The sequence below is a fragment of the Anolis carolinensis genome, chromosome 4 (genome assembly GCF_035594765.1).
Source record: "Anolis carolinensis isolate JA03-04 chromosome 4, rAnoCar3.1.pri, whole genome shotgun sequence".
NCBI lineage: Eukaryota > Metazoa > Chordata > Lepidosauria > Squamata > Dactyloidae > Anolis > Anolis carolinensis.
In genome coordinates this window covers 53,592,953-53,615,721 of record NC_085844.1, presented here as the reverse complement: position 1 = coordinate 53,615,721, position 22,769 = coordinate 53,592,953, and the positions used below count along the sequence as shown (strand labels likewise).

The 22,769-nt window shown below is 39.6% G+C and overlaps 1 long non-coding RNA gene across 1 annotated transcript in view; it reads left to right on the top strand.

Annotated features, from left to right (window-relative positions):
• LOC134298892 (uncharacterized) overlaps positions 1-19,671 on the top strand; it is a 102,082-nt gene extending 82,411 nt beyond the window's left edge. The window contains exons 2-3 of the long non-coding RNA XR_010006007.1: positions 18,320-18,398; positions 19,464-19,671. This is a non-coding gene — a long non-coding RNA (uncharacterized LOC134298892). The remainder of the gene's footprint in view (positions 1-18,319; positions 18,399-19,463) is intronic.
• Positions 19,672-22,769: the final 3,098 nt, after the last annotated feature.

The window sequence follows — 22,769 nt, the reverse complement described above, 5'->3', positions numbered from 1 at the left end:
TTAGTCATTAAATATAGATGCAAGTATAAAATTTGTCATTAAAACTGTCTAGTTGGGCCTGTCAGAAGAGATAGGTCTTCACTTGTGTCTTAAATACTGACAGCTGATCTAGCTGTCTGTCAGGATGGCACAGACCGGCCTTGAGGAATGGCATGGATCTATTTGGGATAGACAGCGGAACTGATGGTGGCCCTTTGATAATGGGCTTACACCTAACCTACACCCAGATGCCGGTGGGGAGAGGAATAACCATGAGGTGAGGAGAGGAATAACCAAGAGGCGGCAGAAGAAGAGATAGAGGAGCTCTCCTCTGAAACAAAGAGACTGATGCAGAGGCCTCCCAGAGGACCTAAGTGTTCAGGGTGGATTGTGCAGGAGAAGGTGATCCTGTCAGTAACCTGAGCCCAAACCATGTATAACTTTAAAGGTCAAAACCATCACTTTATATTTTGCCCAGAAACTAATTGGCAATCCATGAAGTTTTAGGATATGTGTGATATGCCCACTTCTGGGCATTCCTGTAACCAATCTGGCTGCCGAATTTTGAAATGACTGGAGTTTCCTAATGTGGTACAAAGATAGCCCAATGTAAAATGCATTGCAGAAGTCCAACCGCTAGGTTACCAGCACGTACGCTACCATTTTAGGCTCCTCCAAATCTAGGAAGGGGGGAAGCAGGTTGATCAGCCAAAGCGGATAGTAAACACTTCTAATTGTTGTATCTACCTGAGCTGACATATTGAAAGACTGATCCAGGAGCACTTCCAAGCTGTGAACATAGTCTTTCAGGAGGAGTGTAACCTCATCCAGAACTGGCTGACACACCTCCTTCCCCAGATTAGGATCCTTGATGACAAATACCTCTGTTTTGTCAATTTGATTTTCCTCATACAGCCCATTGCCTCCTTCAGGCATTCATTAAGAGGAAACACACTATCCTTAGCTGTAGCGGTGTTAAAAGTCATGGAGAAATATTTTTGGGTGTTATCAGCATACTGATAACACCCCACCCCATGCCCATGGATGATCTCTCCCAGCAGTTTCATGTAAATATTAAAGAGCATTGTGGGATATCACATAATAGCTTCTTTCTTGAGGAGCAGCTATCCCCAAGCACCACCATCTGTAACCTGACTGAGAGGTATGACCAGAACAACTGCAGCACAGTACCCCGATTCCCAGTTCCTCCAGGCATTCTGGAAGGATACCATGATCTGTGGTATCAAAGGCTGCTGAGAGATCTAGAGACACCAACAGGGACACACTCTCCCGTCAGTGTTGAGATAATCCACTAAAGCGGCCATAGCAGTCTCAACTCCGTATCTTCCTCTGAAGCCAGTTTCAAATTGGTCAAGGAAGTGTGTGTCATCCAAGGTTGCCTGGAGTTGGAGGGCATCTGCTTTTTCAATCACCTTGCCCAAAAAAAGGGAGGTTAGACACTAAGATCCAGGGAATCCAGGGAGGGCTTCTTCAGCTGTCTAACTACTGCTTCTTTTAAACAGGATGGAAAATTCTCCTCCTTGAAAGATGCATTAATAATTTGTTGTATTTGAGATCGAATTGCATCTCCTCCCTGGACAACCACAACAAGAAGGATATGGATCAAGAAAGCACGTTGTCCTTCTTAGTTGCTTCAGCAGCTTGTCCACATCAACAGTGCTCACCAATTGAAACTGATCCACAGATGAGGATCTGGGTGGACACTTCATTGTTGACTTCTGCTCCCATGACAGCATCTAAGTCGGCTCTTATACTGAAGGTTCTAATAATGGGTTCAGAGAGAGGGCACCTGAGCTAAGCCTCTCACCACTCTGAACAGCTGAGCTGAACATGAATCTGCAGACACAATTCGTGCAGAGAAGAAATCTTTCTTCACTGCATGTATTACCATCTTATAGGAGCAAAGGTGTCCTCTATACTGTGTCTTGTTGCATAAAAGTCAAGTTTTCTTCCATCTATGCTCTCATTGTCATCCTGCCTATTTCATTTTCCTGAGGGTCTCTGTATACCAAGGGGTTTGATTCATAATGGGTCAGGGAGGACATTTGGAAGCAATAATGTTTTCTCTTTGGTCTTCACAAAACAGAATGATTTATTGCTGAATGGATAAACAGAGCCACATAAATATTTTGACATTAGACAATAAACTGTGGAGGTAAAAATATTTCTCTCACTCTGATTCTGTGTCTCCCTCCCTCTTTCCCCAACACATATTGATGATTTTATCTCTTTCACATGGAAAGTTAGACCAGAAATAGGTTGCTGTGGTTGTGGTAGTAGATATAATTCTGTAGCTGCTTCTACTGCTCTTGCTGTTGTTTGCTGTTAAGCAATTGTGAAAAATATGCATATAGTTTGAGTTAAAATGCCAGAAAAATATGGTGAATATCAGCACCATCTATTAGTACAGACATAGCAAATTGAAATTAATTCTGACAATATGCAACATTTCAGTGTACAGTTTGATAGAACTGATCATAACTGGTACATTCAATGAAAGCTTTTATTGTATAATGATTTTTCTAATCACTGAGGGCCCCTAAAGGAAAATAAAGGAAAATCAAAAAAATTGAACTGTGATGCAGAATAGGGGAGGAGGAGCTGTGATTGGCTGCCACGTGGTCCCTTTTCAGATGGGAATCCGTGACGGTTGGGCCCTTAGTGTTACGGATACTGGGTCAAACTGAAAGAGCCAGATTGGCTGAAGGGAACAGCTAAAAATGGTTCCAGGCTCAAGTCTAGTGGAGACTAACCATAAATGGCCAGTCTATTTCTTGTCCCTATGAATTTCCTATGTTTGTTTTGCGTTAGTGCACAAATACACAATCTTTATGAACATTTGCATTTCAATTAATATTTCAAAGTATATTTTTATTAAAATATGAATTACAAATCACTGCTTTGTTTCAAAATACATCTTTGGGGTCAAAACCTGTGTTGAAACATTTGAAAATAGGAAAGATCAAAGTTCACATGTATCCCGAGTAGGAACTATCTTTCAATTAGTCCATTACCTTTAGCTTGCTCTTCTGATATCTGCTTCTACTATGCTATGATTTTGTTGACATTCACTGAGCAATTATAACCTTTTTTCTAGGTAAGAGATTCAGCTAAGATGTTGGAAAAAACTGGTGATCCTGTCTCTTTTAACAATACAGATCAAAATGTTTTTGAACATATTTAGCAATTACAGTGTGATTTTCAAAGGTAATTGCAGGTGGCTGAGACAGATTGCCTAATGACACATGGTGAAATGTCATGGTCAAAGAACTATATTGTTATTTGTCAATTTCTTCATACACACCTCCAACTTTATAAGGCAAGACCACCACTTAAAATAACAGCAACACAAGTCTAACATTTTAGAAAAAAGAAGATGCTGCTAGAAAGCAGACAGACATTAAGAGACTGTAACTACAATAAAGAAAAAGAGTAAAATGTTGTGATTGTGTTACCACTACTATTTTGTTATGTTGAGAGGAATTGGTGGGGAAAGATGTGCAAAGCCATTGCTTTGTAAACTTCATTCATTTCAGTAGGATTCATACTCCCTTTTTGAAGTTTGAAAAAAATGGGACATAAAGAAAACAAATGGAATAACTGGCCATTTTCCATCGGACAATTTTGCAACTTCTTTGCAACAATTTGCCCACTGACAATGCAGTAGGGTGTATTTTTATGAAGAGCGGAATTAAAATCTACAACATTATTATGCCTCAAGGATGCAACCTATACTATGATTTTCATTCTTAAAAGGGTAGCTGGGTCATTGCAGTCTTTAGAGTTGCGCTGTGTGAAGGATCTTTTACTATTTTAAATCAAGAATCAATTCACACTTTAGCAAATTCTGAAAAGGAAAAAATACTCTTCTTTCTAAATATAAATGAGCAAAACTTTCAACATCAACAAGAGGCTAATTATTACATAACAAAGAACCATTACCTCTTTCATTAATGCATTTACAAGATAACAATTTTTTCAAAGGCCAACTATGTTGTAGTGATCAAATTGCAAATCCTGATTTACCTTTTAACCTTTCCAGGGCTGTGTAGATGTTCACTACAGTATTAGTTGTAACAAAATGTTTGAAGCTCTTTACCTTAAAAAAGTCTAGTTAGGAGGCACACAGTTGAGATGTAGGGCCCATCTACATGGTCAAATGAGGTGGGGTGGGATGAATGGACTCTATGTCATCCACATGATATATGGTGCCAGTTCACCTAAATGCCCACCAAGGCTGCTTAACATGGCCCTGTTAAAAAAAGTAGGGGATGCTCTATAGCTCCCTGATAGCTCTGCTTTTTGCCTGCTCTTTCGGGCAGTGTAAACAGTTATGCATTGGAACCACCTGCACTTTTTCAAATGGCATTCCACTTTTCTTGTGTTCTGGTGACCTGGGGACAGTGTATGGCACTTACCATTCCCCTTCTGTCCTTTGCTTATCATAACCTCCAAGCACAAAATTCCTGGTTGTCATCTCTACAGCTGCTGGTGTGAGCACCAGGGCAATTTGCAAAGCATGTGGAAAAGGAGAGGGTGATTTCTTCTTTATCTCCTCTCCTCGCCCATGTTGCTCTAGCGCTCCAACCAGCATCAGTAGATAACATTGAATGATAATCTCCAGCAATTTTGTGTCCTGTCACCATTATGCCAAGGGTATGATGGGGACAGTGAGGGTGGCCATACAGACTACTTCCCACTGCTGGACAAACTCTGTGCCATGCAGTGTGGACTAGGGGTGTGCACTGTTCCCTTTTTCAAAATGAGCTCCAGATGATTCGGGGTTTTTTTTTCCAGCCGCTGGATAGCCCGTAATGGCATGGGTGGTAGCCCTGTTATTTTCAGCTGCAGCAAAACATGTGGTGGTCGAAAATGTCTGCTTTCAGTTTATTTTGGCTACATGTGGAGCTCAGAGTAGCGTGCACCAGTTTCCTTGTGAGCCCTACTGCCTGAGCCAATCAGAAGAAGAAAGTCACTCGTGTGTCTTTTAGCTAAGCTGGTCTGTGTATGCACCTCCATTTTCCTGTGGCGTCCTGGCTATTGAGAGGAGATATCATGAGCTAACTAACTCAGTTCATTGTATCTCTCAGTGCCATCACTGCTCTGGATACCTTTTTGCCTCAATTCTTTTCCTCTAGCAATTTTATTACATTTTCTTAGTGTAATATATTTAAGTCCTTATTTTGTTGAATATTTTGCTAAGGAAGTGAGGGTGGACATGTGTTTGTGGGGGGCAGTGAAAGGGCAATTTCAGGGGGTGTCTGTTTAAATATTGTGGTGCTTTAGTGAAGGGAGGGAATAGCCTGAGTTCCCACAGAGATAATTTAATTCCTTCCCAGATCAAGTTGAAGGACATTATCTCACACAAGAAACCTGAGCCTACCCCCCCAAATATAAAAAAGTTTATATGTGCATTTTTCTCATGGAGTAAACAACAAAACCACTGAACCAAATCACACCAAATTTGGCCATGAAAGACATAGACATTGAATCTATGTCTTTCAATCAAAAAAACTTGAAAAATAAAGTCCAAATTACAGATGCTGCCAGTCGGAAGGGTATGCCCTGCCCCCTTTAGGCCTCGCCCACTTTGTGTCCTGGCAACCCCCTCAGCCACAATGCCTGAGGGTCCATACTGCTTATAAAATACAGATTATCTGATTTGAACTGGATTATATGGCAGTGTAGATTTAAGGCTGTTCCACAGAGCTATATAACCCAGAATGCCAAGGCAGATAATCCACAGTATTTGAACTGGATTATCTTGAGTCCACACTACCATATAATCCAGTTCAATGTAGATTTTATACAGTTGTGTAGAAGGGGCCTCATATAATCCAGTTCAAAACAAATAATATAAGATTAGAAATATAATATATAAAAATTACTGTGGTATAATAAAACAGAACAATATAACCTCTAAAATCAGGACAGTGAATAAAGAACACTCTGAAAATAAGGGAATTCCAGACAGGAAGCAATCAGGGCCAGCTAACACCTCCCAACAAAGGATCCCCCAGGCAGGAAGCTGAGGAGGGGGAGAAGTATCGGTAGTGCATATTATCAGAGTCATTTTTATTACTATTATTATTAATGTTATTATTATTGTGTTGCTATGAACCATGAAAATGAACACATTCTGGCTCCAAATATTAAAAAAACGCTATAATCAGGACAGTAAATAAAGAACAACACTCTGAAAACAGGGGAATTGCAGACAGGAAACAATCAGGGCCAGCTAACACCTCCCAACAAAAGCTGAAAGTCCATTACATGCTAATCATTCTGGCTAATTGCAGCATTCATACTTGCCTCCAACAGACAAAAAAAAAAAGAACAATCGGAAATATTGTATATTCACAAGCTTTAGGAAATAACATATACTAACTACCATCAATTCCTCAACACTTTATTTCCCATACCACCACACTTTGCCACAGCAACACATGGCTGGGCACAGCTAGTGTGTGCGTGTGAGTATAAAAAGAGAGAGGGGTGAGTGTGACCATGGTGTGGATGCTGCTGGGTCAAGTGGCCAGGCTTTCAGGGGAGTGAAAGTCAGAGGGAGAGGGTACTACTGAATCTCAATCCAATTCTTTTTTTGGATTTTATAAAAAAGATTTTATTTCTAGAAACTTTAATAATTTCCTTACAATCAATGGATAACCCAAACGTTCTGAAACTTGGTGGGCTTGCAGTGGTAAATCTGTCTTCCAAGTGTGGCCATTTTTGTTCAGATAGCCCTAAAATGACAGAAAGGGGATCCTGGGAATTTTCCTCATTGCCATTAATGGGCTGGATCTTCTTTTGCCCTCCCAACTTTGGGGAGCTCCCGAAAAAACAGATTGGAGCACCCAACAACTGGACACCGAAAATGGAATGAGGTTTACCCAAAATGCACACCCCTAATGTGTACATCCACCAGCTTGACAGTTAGCTGCACATCATCTCTTGGTGTTCATCCAGAGTGCACCACTCCAAAACAGCTCTGAGATATGTGGCCTGTGTAGATTGGCCTGTAGAAAAAAAATGTATGGAATAGAGAAAGTGCAGATATAAACTTTTCTTCTTCTTTCATAATACCAGAAAGTTGGTTCATCAAATAAATCTGAATGGTGAGAGATTTGGGACAAAGAGAGGGAAGTACATCCTCATGGAGGAGAAATTTATGGAAAATAAAGCTGTCAATGACTGCTGGACAAAATGATTCTGTATGTTTGCTAATATTGAAAGGCAGCATCAAGAGACAGGTGTTGTGTCATGTGCTCCTTATGAGTTTCCTACTGGCTTTTCATTGGGCGCTGCTAGATGCTGAAGTTGATAGGCCTTTGTTCTCATATACAGTTTTTTTTGTGTGTGTTCTCCCATTAAGGATTTTTTAGATAACAGAGGCATTTCAAAATAACCTGAGATATAATTGATGAAAATTGAACCATTTGGAAGCACTTAAATAGCTCATCAGGAGGACACTTAACATCTGTAAATTTAGTCCAGTGCAATGCAAACCTAGGTGCATTTACTCAGAAGTAAGAGCCACTGTGTTTTGTGAGCTGTACTCTTCAGTGAGTATAGAACCACATTTCCTCACACTTTATGTAGTCACTCTGTATCTGTTCTACAATAAAGAGTCATTGGTACAATTTCTGAAATGATTAAAATATTTATGGGATGACAACTGGAGTCCCAGAAATGGGAAGATTTGTTTCTGAACCTCATCAGGAGTTAAAATCCCTGTATCAACACATAATGATCCTGAACATGTCCTTGCTGTAGATTCGGTTACTATGTTTGTCCCTAACTTCAACCGTGTGTGTGTGTGGGGGGGGGGGGATAGCAGATTCTGATACATGGATGGAACTTAACTCTGGTATGGTTCAAAAGTTTAGAAGTGAGCAGGAAGGTGCTATGCAATTTTCAGCCAGCTTTAGAATCATAGCTGTTGTGCAAAATGTTGCAATAAAACACACGTCATGCCTCCTATGGGCATCTTTAGACCAGCTGTTATAAACATTTGGCCTTAGGGCCAAGAAAAGAAGCCTAGATAAAATAAAGCCTTGAATACAACAGTCTACATTCATTACAAAAATATTTTCATTATGTTTCCTGTGTGTAGAGAATTATTTTCATTTATTACTCTAAGCTGGCTTTAGACATCAAGGGAGCCTGTAGCTGCTGGGGGCTGCCTTTAAAAGCCTTTTCACAAAAGCCAAAATGAAAACAATGGTGGAATGTAATGAGATTTTTATCCTGGGTCTCCATGAAATTTTATGAGGAAAAGGTCTTTGCTGTAATCTAATGAAAATATTGGGTCCCCCACCCCTATTTTAATTTTATTCTGAAAACCAGCATTGCTTTATTTGCTTGCTTCTTTCTGTAGGATTGACTTCTTTTTCTATAAATCTTTTCCAGATCATGTTCTTTCATGTACCTGAAATATCTTTCTTTGGGTTGAAGGTCAGGAGTTCCAAAAATTTCAGCTGAGCAATATAATTATCAGAGTTTTCACTCCCCATTCAAATTCCCTTTACTGTGTTTATATTATAATATTACCCATCCAGACATTGTGAGACTATATCACCCATCAGCTATGCTGAGCATAGTCAATGATGGGTGATTACAGAAGCTACAATCTAACTTCTAGAGGACTGAACATTTCCCTTGCTTGGCCTAAGAACAACTTGGGTGGCCTACATTCCAACATAAATCAGAATAAGATTATTAATTCCCCATGATGGAGGTATACTACCTCCAGTATTAGAAGCAAAATGACCCTGGTTATCAATTTCTATGGGGCAAGAGCAGGAGATACCTATTATAATAGCTAACACATAGACCTCCCATATCTGGGAGGCAGGATTCTGGATAAGGTATGTTTCTGATCTGTCCCCATATAGCTGGCTTTATACATGAGACAAAGAGGAGGATTTAATGGGCTTGACTGAAACAATTTCTTAGTTACAAAGGCCCAAGCTGGTTTTCTTGGTTGAATCTTGCTTTTGAAAAAATTATTTATTTATTTACCATATTTGTACCCCACCCTTCTCAACCTCAAGAGGGACTCAGAGCAACCTCACATATTGGCAGCAAATCACTGCCTTAAAATTACATACAATTTGTAAACATCTACATAAAAATCCATCTACATTAAAAAACCAGCAAAATTAAACATCTAAAAACAATTACATCAATTATTAAAATCACATAATCCAAAATCATAATCCAGGGCCATTCCAATTGTTATTACATGGATTCTACGTTCATTTATTGCACTGCAGTTATTCTCCAAAAGCCTGGCTCCATAGCCATGTTTTACCTTTCTTTCTGATGGCTAGAAGGGAAGTAGCTGATCAAACATCACTGGGGAAGGAGTTCCACAGCCAAAGGGCCACCCCTGAAAAGGCCCTCATACCCACCAACTGCACCTGTGAAAGAGGTGGGACAGAGAGCAGGGTCTCCGCAGAAGATCTTAATCTCCATGATGGTTCATACACGGAGAGACATTTGGATAGGTAAGCTGGGCCAGAACTGTTTAGAGCTTTATAGACTAAAGCCAGCACTTTGAATTGTGCTTGGTAATTAACTAGCAGCCAGTGGAGCTGACGTAACAGGGGAGTTGTAGGCTCCCTGTACACCACTCCAGTGAGGAACCTGGCTGCCGCCCATTGGACCACTTGAAGCTTCCAAATAGTCTTCAAAAGCAACCCCACATAGAGCGTGTTGCAGTAGTCTATTTGGGATGTAACAAGAGCATGGACTACCATGGCCAAGTCTGCCTTCCAAAGATACGGGCACAACTGACGCACAAGACATATGTTATCACAATATTTATTTATGTATTGTTCATGTAAAGTTTGAATGTTATTGGCTAGAATACAATAAATGAAACTCTCTACAATGCCTCCGCCACATCTCCTGAGGAAATAAAAAATAATGTGGTGCACCATGGTATATGAGAAAGGAAGATACAGTTGACATATGGAATAGAATTGGTTATAGCTTGTTTGGCAAAATTTGGATGACTATACTACAAGTATGTGAAACATCTGAAATCCAATTAGTAATTCATTTTGATTAGTAAAGATTAAAAGTGGTCCCATTCCAATTTGTAATCTGAATCTTCAAAGCTTTGTATTTACTTCATTAAAATTTGTTCTATTAGTGGCATCAGGTAGAATTTCGAGGCTAATTTCTCTGTCATTTTTATGGCTATCTGAGTTAAACTTGGCACACTAGTAGGCAACATTTACAAATTTAAGCCTACCATGTTTCAGTATGTTTCAGTCACCCAAAATTTTTAAATTTTTACATTTTTTAAAAAAAACTACAAGAGATATCCTCTTGAATTTTTGTACAACGAGACAACATAAGCAGGGGAAAAATTAATCCTGCAAAGTTTCAGAAACATTTACAGTAGAGTCTCACTTATCCAACATTCGCTTATCCAACATTCTGGATTATCCAACGCATTTTTGTAGTCAATGTTTTCAATACATCGTGATATTTTGATGCTAAATTCGTAAATACAGTATATACTACGTAGCATTACTGCATATTGTACTACTTTTTCTGCCAAATTTGTTGCATAACATAATGTTTTGGTGCTTAATTTGTAAAATCATAACCTAATTTGAAGTTTAATAGGCTTCTCCTTAATCCCTCCTTATTATCCAACATATTCGCTTATCCAACGTTCTGCCGGCCCATTTATGTTGGATAAGTGAGACTCTACTGTATTCATCTACTGAGTTTTTGGATTTTTAAAAATTTGTTTCAATTAAAAATATCTTTTAAAAAACTACAAGAGGTATCCCCTCAAACTGTGGTACAGAGAGACGACATGAGCAGAGAAGCAAGCCTACCAAGTTTCAGAACAATTTGTCTATTCACTAATTTTAAAGAATTTTTCCAATTTAAGCACATGAGATTAACCTACATTGAGACTTTAATGCAGACAGCCCCATTCTTCTTGTGCTAGCAGAATTCTGGGAAATGTAGTTTAGGGTGGGGACCTTTGAGTACTCTGCTACAGATGTCCTAGCCTTCCCAAACTACATTTCCCAGAATTCTTCTCATATCAGAAGAACATGGCTGCGGTTTGGGGTTGGATAATTTCAACAGAGGAAGGTTATTAAATGGGATGTGAAGGAACAGAAAGGAACAGAATTCCCTAAAAGTTATCATAAGGTTATAAGACGCTGCGTGAGAGGCGGGGTCAGGGCGAGTAGTGCGGGAGGCGGGGCCAGGGTTGGCCCCGCCTCCCGTGCAGCTCACCCTCGCCTGTCTGGCCTTTTCCACGTGGCCAGACTGCACCGGAGGTCTCTGCAGGCCGCGATTGTGGCCTGCAGGGACCTCCGCTGCAGTCTGGCCACCTGGAAAAGCCCAGGGCGCGCGGGATGGGAGGCAAGGCCCCATCTGGGCAGAGCTCTGCCTCCCGGCCTGCGCGCCCTGGCCCTGCCTCTCACGCTGCGTGAGAGGCAGGGTCAGGGTGAGCAGCGCAGGAGGCGGGGCCAGGGTTGGCCCTGCCTCCCGCGCAGCTCACCCTCACCTGTCTGGCCTTTTCCAGGTGGCCAGACTGCACCGGAGGTCCCTGCAGGCCGTGATCGCAGCCTGCAGGGACCTCCGCTGCAGTCTAGCCACCTGGAAAAGGCCAGGGTGCGCGGGGGGGGGAGGCAAGGCCATGTCTGGGCAGAGCCCCGCCTCCCAGCCTGTGCGCCCTGGCCCCACCGGCGCTGCGGGAGTCGTGGCCATGTGCCTCCCGCAGCACATGGCCACGCCTCCTGCGGCGCCGGCGGGGGGGGGGCGCAATTTCCCCCCCTGCTTTATATACAAAATTATCTCCGGCCGGCTCTGGAAACAGAACAGACCTCTAAACACGTCTTATCTCTCTCCTGTAAACACCAGGAAGACAGAGATGCTGAGGGGAGGACAAGAAACCAGTTTTGCAGAAAGCCACATGATTGTCTTTCTTCTTCTGATTAGTTGACAAGGGGAAAAATACAACTGCACTTGTCAATCACATCATCCCCCACTCCCAATTACCCCAGACAATTATAGATGACAAAGTGTGTTTTACATTGGGAAAAAATGCACTGAAACCACAAATATTTACAAATTTCTCTGAAAGTTTCAGAGGCTGCTGTTTTGATTCATAAATGCTTTAGAGGATCCTGTGAGGAGGCTGTAGCCAAAACTTGGAAGAATAGGTAACATATTTCACAGTTCAACATAGGAGTCTTTTCCAAGATTACAATAGCAGAGAATGCCAAAAGCCAGTCCAAAAGTCATATACACATGATGCTCACCATCTAGTCGAAATACAATCTAGGGTCATTCCCAAAGGCAGCCTAAACAGAGTTGCAGGTTCAACACATCATCTAAGAATTCAGTCCAAGGGCCAAACACATAAAATCCACCACAAGCAATACAGGTCAAAGTCCAAAGTTTTTTCTTGTTTTATGTTATCTCTGAAAAGGTTCATAGCACCATCTGTGATTATAATACAATACTGAAACAATTGTTTTTAATCAGTATCCAAATATATTCATTCTGATTTAAAGGACAGACTTGAAGGTCCCATTCCTGACTGTCAGCAACATTTCAGGAAAGCCTGGTAAATTATAGTAACAAGGAAGAGGGAGGGGATAAGATAAGGAATGAGAAGGGGAAGCAACAAGATAATGCAATTGCTTGATTTACACATGCCCTGTAATAGCTCAATTACAAGGTTTTTGCTGCTTTGCTGCTAAATTTACACTTGATTTTATCATAAAGACTGAAGATGAATCTGGGAGTGCCCAAGATAATCAGTTCTAAAATATGCAAGATAGCTATGAGCTCATTGGGAAGGAATGGTACACAAAATAATGTCAACTCAAGGCATTAGGAACCACTTGATTCAATAAGTAAGGTGGAAGAAAAACAACATGTACAATATTTTAAAACAGATGTTCTGTATGCTTTTTGGGGGAGGGAGGAAAATACACATAACTAAGTAACACATTCAAGGTAGTTATGGCTGATAATGAGGTGAATAACTGTTCTTAAAATTCCATCCTTTTCATGATCACTCATTGATTTTGTCATTTGTTGTATTATTTAAAGTGAAACATTTCAAATTCTCCTAATAAATGGCTTCTGGTGCATCATTGGTTCATTCCAGGGAGCCTGCAGAGAGGCCAAATGGCAACCAGGTACATTTTCCTATATGAGTGGCTGATTTAATTAGCTGCTTCAGAGACCTGGCTTTTTTCAAGATTTATACAGTGGAAAGAGTCAACTAACCAAGGCCCCTTCTACACTGTCATATAATCATTCTAGACTATCAAAGCAGACAATCCACATTATCTGCTTTGAGCGGAAGTATATGAGTCTACACTGCCATATAATCCTTTTCAAAGCAGATAATCTGGATTTTATATGGCAGTGCAGAAGGGGTCCAAGTTTTTCCAGACCAAAATGAATATCAGTCACACTGAGGGATGAAAGATAGGAACACCATTGATATGTTTCATATGAAAACAACTGAAGTAGCCGAAGCTCTTTGGATAGTACACTAAGTAGAGATATTCCCAGAATAAAAGAAATGTTGAAACAGTTACAGCATAAAATTGACAACAGTGCGAAGATCTAAATGATATGAGTGCTATTTTTAGCTGGTTGTCCAAAGATCATAATTTAGACAACAAGCAAGAATCTTAACAATAAGCAACTCTGCAGTTGGTATAAGAACGGAAAAGAAACACTTTTTATTCATCATCTGCCTGACTTCATTTCGTGCGGACACTAAGAATACCTATGAAGGCAATACTCAGATAGCAGGAGAAGCTCTATAAGTAACCTATTCTCAATCTATTTATGACTTGAAGGGATGCATTAAGAATTTGAATTGGGGTCAGATATCTACTACAATTATGGATGGAAAGAATATTCAAATAATTTGAGAAATTGTTAAAGAAAAATGGTCAATTCAAAAGCAAACTTGGAATGATAAGACTCTATGCCCTTTTGGGACTTATTCTGTTAAAATTGAATGCAATTGTTTTGTATAGAAAACAACATTTTCTGGAATGAAAACAGTATTGTATGTGCAGATTAATGCACAAACTGGAAATAGACTTCAGAAACTGTATAATTTTTTGAAGACTTTCTCACAATAGGAACAAAATTGCTAAAATTAGAACAGAATTACATCTCTAACTAAAATCCCACATACAGCACAAATACTGGCCACTTTGAATGACAGTCCACATGTAACACAGCTATAATCCAAATGAGAAATTATGAGAGTGGGAATAATTGTAGCTAGAATGTTGCTGTGCAGATAAGGCCAGAGTTAGTCAATTAGCCTAAGCGGATAAAATAAGCTTGATGTAAGAAAATTGCTACTGAGGAAGGTGGGAAACCTTGAAAGCAATACAGACCAGCACGCTCAGCTAAATAAGAAAAGTAACAGCTAAAGAAGGGGTTAAAAAGAGATTTGAGGGATAAATATTTATATGATGAAGAGTCAATTCAAGGTATCTCTAGAAGTCTCCTCCTCCCCTTCAGTTCAAAGTTGATTTTCTTCTTTTTTCGCTATCCAGTTTTAACAGGTAGATTAGCACAGAAAATTATAATTGACATGTCCAGCCACCATAAATGTTGTCTGCTGAATTTATGGAGAGATCTAAAACTGTAACAAGGATTGTTTTTTCAAGTAGCTTTAGGAAGAAGGAAAAATGTCAACAACAACTAATTTTATCCTGCTTTTTTTTCTTCAAAATTAAGACCCAAAGTGGTTCATACTTTAAAAGAAAACCAATTTGGAAGTGCAATTCTCCCTCCCCTCACCCACGCAGGTATCAAGCCTCGTGAGAATCCCCTGCTGTATGCTGTCGTCCTTTACTGGTGGGGAAGAAAAGAAAGGAGATTTTATTCTGACCACAGAGAAGCAACTGATTCCAACTTAGCTAAAGAGGGAAGAAATGAGGGAGCATTGTTAAACAGGGTGCATACAATACTTTCCTTTCCTAAGCAGCTCAGTGCAGCTTCACTGCTTGAAACACTCTTCCTTTCTTCTGGTAAGAGGGAGCAGCTTGACAGCTACTGGGTGAAGTTTGGATGGAATTCAAGGACAAGAGAATGTCCTTCTGTGCTCACCCCACCCAAAAGGAACAAGTGCCCATGTAAGTCACTTACAGGATGCTGGATCACTATGTCCTTTTTGGTCATATATTTTACGTCCTTTTTTAAAAATCCCGCTGGATGGATTATTTGTTAAAATCTCTTCAAAATTAATTTTAGTGTAGGATTTTCTAAATCCCTGTATAGCAAGAAAACAGTCCCTTTTTCTATTGAGCTTTCTCCAACAGTAAAACATTGTAGGAGAAAATGTATTAACAACTTGCTATAATTCAGATATAATATGACGGAAAAAGGAAAGAATTATAGAGCTCACTCTTCTGTAAAGCACACATCTGACACATCCTCTTGGCTACAACAATACAGTTGAAAAAGCCTAATATAATTAGATACATCCTGCTTGCCCCTTTTCTGTCAGTGCGCTTCATCCCTATGGTAACAATAATTTCACCTTGTCACTTTGCCTGTTTTTGAGGTTGTGTTTACTGAAGCAAAGGCCAGCAGATTCAGAATCTGATTAGCACAGATGTGCCAGAACTGTGCTTTGGAAAGCAAGGATGGAGTTAGTTGAAACTGAATGACACGTACAAGAAAGCAAGGGTTGTTATGGAGGTGATAGTGCCATTCATTAAAATGTCCTAGCTATCTCAGGTGTGGTTCAAATGTTCTCCTTTGGTGAAGTTCTTTCTCAGCTGTAGTTTTGGTGTAATGACATTGAGCCTAATGGGTCTGAGCACACCTTGAAAAGTGTTTAAATAAACTGGAAAAGGTTCATAAAAGGTAATAGTTTCAGTGCAATGACTACTGCAAGTTTTGATTTTGCGATTTTTCAATTTCACTTTAAACAAAAATAAAAATATAGAACTGGAGGTGGTAAAGGCTCAAGCAGATGAATAGCATTGTTCGTTTTTGCAGATCAATGATCTCATCAGATACAGTCTTTTTTGTGTCTTGTCCATGTATCTCTACACTGCCGGAATGGAATCCATCATATGATGCAAGGCAACTTTCAGTGGGACTCCATGGGGCTCTGTTTCGGCACCATAAAAAAACAGAGCCCAGAGTGTCTTTTGAGGAGTCGGGTGTTACCTGACTCCTAATAGTACAAAGCAAGGGAATACGAGGAAAATATGGAGCTAAAGGGGGAAAGGATGTGGGATTGCAAAAGATGGACCTCAGCAGGAGAGAACGGAGTAAAACAGTTCCATCCATTGTCCCCTGCTTTCCCCTCCCCTCCGCCCATCTGATGAGGTCCCAACATGTTTAATCTGTCCATATTCCAGCCCTACTGATTACAAAGGATGATGTGCTTTTTTCTGATGTGACTAATAAAATATTCTTCTATTTGGCTGAGCTTCTAACAGTTTGAGTAACTGGGATGATGTTTCCTATTTCAAAAAACGTTATGAAAAATCAATCTCTGCATAAAACATTGTGGGTTTTTTACATGAAAAATAATTTGGGGTGGATTTTTGTAGAATTTTTTTTGCCTATCCACTGACACACACATACCTAATCAGAATTTATTTATTTTTTAGCTTAAGAGTACATAAAGGTCACAGATTTCACAGAGATATGGAAACAGCTCTAATATCATAAGATACAAATATGGGCTTTAGTGATGTCGTGAAGCATTAAGAATATTTGCTCAGACCCTAGGCCAATTAGACCCCATAGTACATTTAATGCACCTAAGAGTAAACCACATTGCATCATGAAAGTGATTAAGGGACAGACACCCCAGTGATCCCCACATGTGCATGCAGTGGGGGGAAGTTAAAAAAATCAAATTCCTCCATAGCCATGAACTCACTGACACTATGAATGTCAAAAATGGTTCAAGGCCAGTTTTTGGGGTGCATATAAGCACCAACCAGGGCTTGAGACACTTCCAGGACTGCACATGTCATCATCCATACAGAGAAATAATTTCCTTCTCTGCTGGTTTCACACCAACCTAAGTGGTCAGTGTAGATGTGCCCCATATTATTCAGATAAAAAAGATAAAGGCCAATATCCTACACCAGCTCTTCTGAAATTCACATTAAAAGTGGCAGAGTTCTGTGGTGCTGGATAGCAGGGTGTGTCAGGAGGACATAGTTAACCATTTGCAGCCAGTAAGTGAGAACATGATTAAGAGTTGTGATTTGCACCATTACTTGATGGTGAAAGGGACTGGCCATGTCATTCTGCACTGCTCCACTCATCAGCACCACAGAATTCCAGCATGTAGGATGGCTGATTAATTTTTAAGGTGGGTTCTGGGGTCATTTGCAGCCATGGCAATGATGCCCTAATTGTAAATGTGAACACAAAGCAGTTACAATGCCATAAGTCTAGTTTACAACACTGACCTAACTAAATGATACAATATAATCATCCTGCTCCCTCGGACTCCAGGAGTCTAAAGAACCAGGATAGCTTTGGAGATTGACCCACAGGGGCCTCACCTGGAAAGAGCCAGATGTTAGCTTAAGATCCAGAACTTTCCGGGTGTTTTATTGATCCAGAGCGAACTAGGAAATCGAAGTTTTCTCTGGTAATTTGCTTTTACCTGAGGTGTCATTTGATGCCTCAGGTAAAAGCAATACAGGTTCCATGTTTTTAGCCTGTCTGGAAAGTTTCTGAATGATCTGCATTAGTTCTAGAAACTGTATATTGGTCACAGTTTCATTCATTCTGTGCTTAACTGTGAACAAAGCAGCAAGCTTGTTACTTCTGACCAAACAACTTATTAAATATTAAAGTTATCATTATTCTACATTTGTTTCCAAATGATTTGGTGAAGGTTGAGTATTTTTGGTCTTATATTCTGTATTTCAATATAAAGTGATGTATTTATTGTTGTATGTAAAATACTCCTTAATTCAGTCAGGGACAAAAGAACCTTCCTGCCCTTGAGCTCTGTAGGCTCTATCAGTGGCTTGTGAGACTCACATGGGCACTGGAGTTAGAAGCCCCTCTACACTTGTATCCCAAAGCTAATCTTTGCTAAAATACACTGCACACTTCTGAAACACTGAGAATGAGAACATTGGTGTCTGTATGTTGGTCTCTTTTCCATTTCCTTTTGCTACTAATACTACCAGAGCAATACTGTTCAGTAGCCCCATGGGAATTGAATGTCAGTTTTCCAGATGGCAAGCTGCCAGTCCAGCAATTGTGTTGAAAGTCACTGAGGGAATTTACTTTATTGCAGAACCAAAGAACATCACTTCATAATGCACCTTCTGTACATGATTGGAGCACAACAATGGAATGAAGTAGCCAAAAGAGAAGTGAGTTGTGTCTAATGTCTTTTTATGGGGTCATGTTTCCAAAGATTTCAGCAGCTGCATAACATTATTGTGGGTGGGCCTGGGGAAGAAAATCCCTTCTTATAATAACCCAGCAGTAAAAGCTGTAGAATGAAGTAAACACTCAAAATGGTATCTTTCCAGATAGGACAAAGATTATGATTTTTTCCTGACCTATAATGGAAGAGAAGATCTTGACATTAACGGCTTATTTAATACAATCAATTACCCTTGGTTGTTGAGAAAGAATACAACTGCATAAACATCAGGTTTGTGTTGAAGCATTGCAGTTTCCATGGATAATGCCACAGGCTATTATCTTTATAAAAGTTCTAAGTTATTATCATTATATGCCACTGGGGAGATATTAGCAATGGGAAAAGAATTATATTCTATAAAGAAAAAAAGCAGAGGAATTATCTGGTCCATGATTCTATTTTATGAGCTGAACACAGTTGTATGTATATATGGCTGGATGTACACTGCCATATAATGCATTGTCAGAATGCAGATTAACTGCATTGAACTGGATTATATGAGACCACACTGCATTAATCTGCATTCTGAAACTGCATTATATGGCAGTGTAGATCCTATCTTAGTGTGTATTTCATTTATATCCCACATGCTTTGGACCTTTATTTTTGAAATTCATATATGTGGTTATTGAGAGCATGAACAACAAGCACACCACTTACAGTCATAGGCTTGGAAAATACTTGCAAATATCTGTTTATTGGATTAAGGAATTCTGACTTCAGAAACCAAGAAAATAAGAGTTGGCAGACGATTAGCTAGGATAAATTTTGGATGAACCAATTTCTTTGTTCTTTTTCTTTCTTTGTTCATGGCTTCTCTCTATTTACCCTCATTCTCTTCTCTCATAAAATCCCATTTAGTTATGGACAATTATATTATTAATTTAGGGCCTGAGGTATGCACCATTTCTGTCAGGTTTTTATTTCTTTAGTTCATTTGCATCCCCTCAATCTTTGTTTTACTGGTGCACATTGATCATATATGTTGTTGTTGTTAATTGTCATTAAGTCAGCTTTGATTAATGGCAACCAAATGAAAAAGAAACCTCCAAGAGATCTATCATCAACAACTCTGCACTGCTCAGATCCTGCTAACTGATGATTTACTTCACCAAAGTGCATTGTGAGTAGTCTGTACTTTCTTTTTTAAAGCTAAAAATTTATCTACCAAAGGTTGGTCCTTTCGTAATCCATTCATAATATTGTTGACTAAAGGCTATCCCCTACGAAAACTGAAGTAATTTCCATGGCCACAGGTATGACTGGATCAAAGTTATTCCCGTAAAATAGTCTACTCATGCACATAAAAAACCTCAGAGCACCGATGAAGCATTGCACAAAAAGGACAGTGAGGCCACCAATTCCATTTTCCCCATTTGATAAACACACAAGGAGACAGAACAAGCCTCCCCTTTCCCCCATGTATTGTTTTGAAACGTGTGACTGACTATCTCAAGTACAGAATATCCAGTCCATGAAGATCCCCCTATGTGAGCTGGGAATCCTTATTATCCAAGGACTGATATGACAGGGGAAGAAGTGGGACTATTATACTTCCTTTCCTTTCATATTTAAGTTACATGCAAAAGGAATGCAATTTGACACCACTCTAACTCCTATAGAATCATGGGAGTTGTGGTTTTACAGGATCTTTATTGTTTTCTGACCAACAATACTGGTGCCTCACCACAACTCCCAGGATTCTAAAGCATTGAGCCATGGCAGTTAAAGTGGAGTCAAACTGCATTCATTCTAATTCATTCATTCTAACTTTGTATTGGGTTTGTGACAATTTCACATATTTATTCATTAACTGGACCCTTTCCATTTCCACATCAATCTGCAATGTTGAGGACCATGCAAGAAAATGCACATTATTTCTGATTTTTAAAATATGTGTAACCTTTGATATGCATCTTTTTCCAAGTATTTTATAATAAACTATGCATGTTTTATGTACTGTGACCTAGGATATGCAATGTTATATGCAATGTGAAAATGGATATGATGCAAATGATATATCTAGAGAAGTGTGTAATATAACTATTCAGACCTGCCTATTAATTTAGCAAAAATGAATCAAGTCAGTTTGCTTAAAGTGTTGACTGAAGAACCTTTGTGTCTTCAGTGAGGAAAGTAATTCAGTTTCCAAGTTGAACTAGTGGTCATTAATGGGTCACCATGTCAAAAGAGCTGTCTACACGAAAAGCATTAGGATAACCTCCACCAAACAGCTGTGTCAGGCACTATCCCCATGGAGGGCTAATTCAGGAGTATCTTTACTTCATTTGGTGACTGGTAACTAAACATACAATCTCCAGATGAAACAATGGTGATATGAAGCAGTTATTCAATAGTATTGATGTTTTGCCTATTTCCATCCAGGGTGGCTCTTCCACATATAATGAGGATGCATATGTACACATGGGTCTCTCTCTGTCTCTCTCTCTCTGTCTCTCTCTCTCTGTCTCTCTCTCTCTGTCTCTCTCTCTCTCTCTGTGTGTGTGTGTGTGTGTGTGTGTGTGTGTGTGTGAGAGAGAGAGAGAGAGAGAGAGTGTTATTAGTTGGAACAAAAAGGAAGATGAAGTCATAACACAGCCATGGGATTGACTGAATATTTAACCTTAGTAGAATCATAGAAATGAATTTAGAAATAGCTTGAAGCGCTCTCTCTCTCTCTCTCTCTCTCTCTATATATATATATATATATACACACACACACACACACACACACATACACACACACACACACAGGAGCCCCCCCAGTGGCGTAGTGGGTTAAAGCCTTGTGACTTGAAGGTTGGGTTGCTGACCTGAAGGCTGCCAGGTTCGAATCCAACCCGGGGAGAGTGCGGATGAGCTCCGTCTATTAGCTCCAGCTCCATGCGGAGACATGAGAGAAGCCACCCACAAGGATGGTAAAAACATCAAAACATTTGGGCATCCCCTGGGCAACGTCCTCACAGACGGCCAATTCTCTCACACCAGAAGTAACTTGCAGTTTTCTCAAGTCGCTCCTGACACGGGGGAAAAAAACACACACACACATATCTTAATAAGAACCTTTTCTCAGAAGGCTAATTTGGTGAGAATTCTATCATTGTTAATCTGTCTTTTTCTTGGTCTAGTTATCACGTAGAAATACAAAATGTCAAAGCATTGCTTTAACGTCTGTTTTAAACTTCTCTTTGAATGAGTAGAAACAGATATTCTTGTGAAATTTCCAGTCTCATGTGCCAGACACAGTATAATTGGACAATTTCAAGTACAAAGAAATATTTATGGGAAGAGTTGTATTGCCAAAATTTAGCTTGCTTTCATTTTTTTTTCAGTTTAGGTCAGAATTATACAGAATTATACAGTCATATAATCCAGAGACAGATCCCATCAGTTAAATGTAGTACAGGTTGCTCTCACTGCGCCTCTTTATATATTGCCATACACCCTCAAAATCTCGTCCAGATTTTAGGATTTTCTGGAGAAGATTCAAAGTATGGGAGGCCTAAGGGTGGGGGAATAAAAGAGGGCAAAAGAACCACCATATGACTGGACTTCAAAATACTGGATTCCATGTGAAATGCATGCACCTGATTTTGTATCTGCTTCTTAACCAGCATGAAACATTTGCCATTAATTGTGTCCAGATTTCTTTAAAGTGTCTAGGAATCCAGCCTGTAAATTCCAATATGCTGAAGTATATTGTCTCTTTCACTAATCTTTACCAATCCTGTGATGAACAGATTATCTTGTGTAGTTGCTGTTGTTGTGGGTCATCAAATGTTTCTAACCTATGGGGACTGTAAGGAAAAACCTGTCATGGGTTTTTCTTGGAAAGTTTAGTTCGGAGATGGTTTTACTCAGAGATTGAGAGAAGGTCACTTGCAATGGTCACCTAGTGGGTTTCCATGGCTGAGTTGGAATTCGGATCCTGGTCTCCCAGGGAAATAATTTTTTATCAAGAGGAGAAAATGAAGGAGTGAAGCAGACAACCTAGATTAAATCACCTTTTTTAGATATAGGTAGTGTATATCTAAATCACCTCTATTAGATATCTGTGCATATTTTTTTTCCCTGAAAAGCTATAGGAAACTTGGAGCTTCCTTTGAGGCTTAGTTCACCACTAATCGGTTATTGATGAGAAAGAATCACAAACATCTTTTTTTGCTTCTTAGTTTGCCTGTCACTTTCTAAAAGATTACAGCTGTTACAATTTGTTTCTTTAGTCTTGGAGAAGTGAAAGTGAAGCACTAGGGCCACTAATGACTCCTCGAGGATGTTTTTCCAGCTTCTGACACCCCTAGACTCCTTTGGCCTT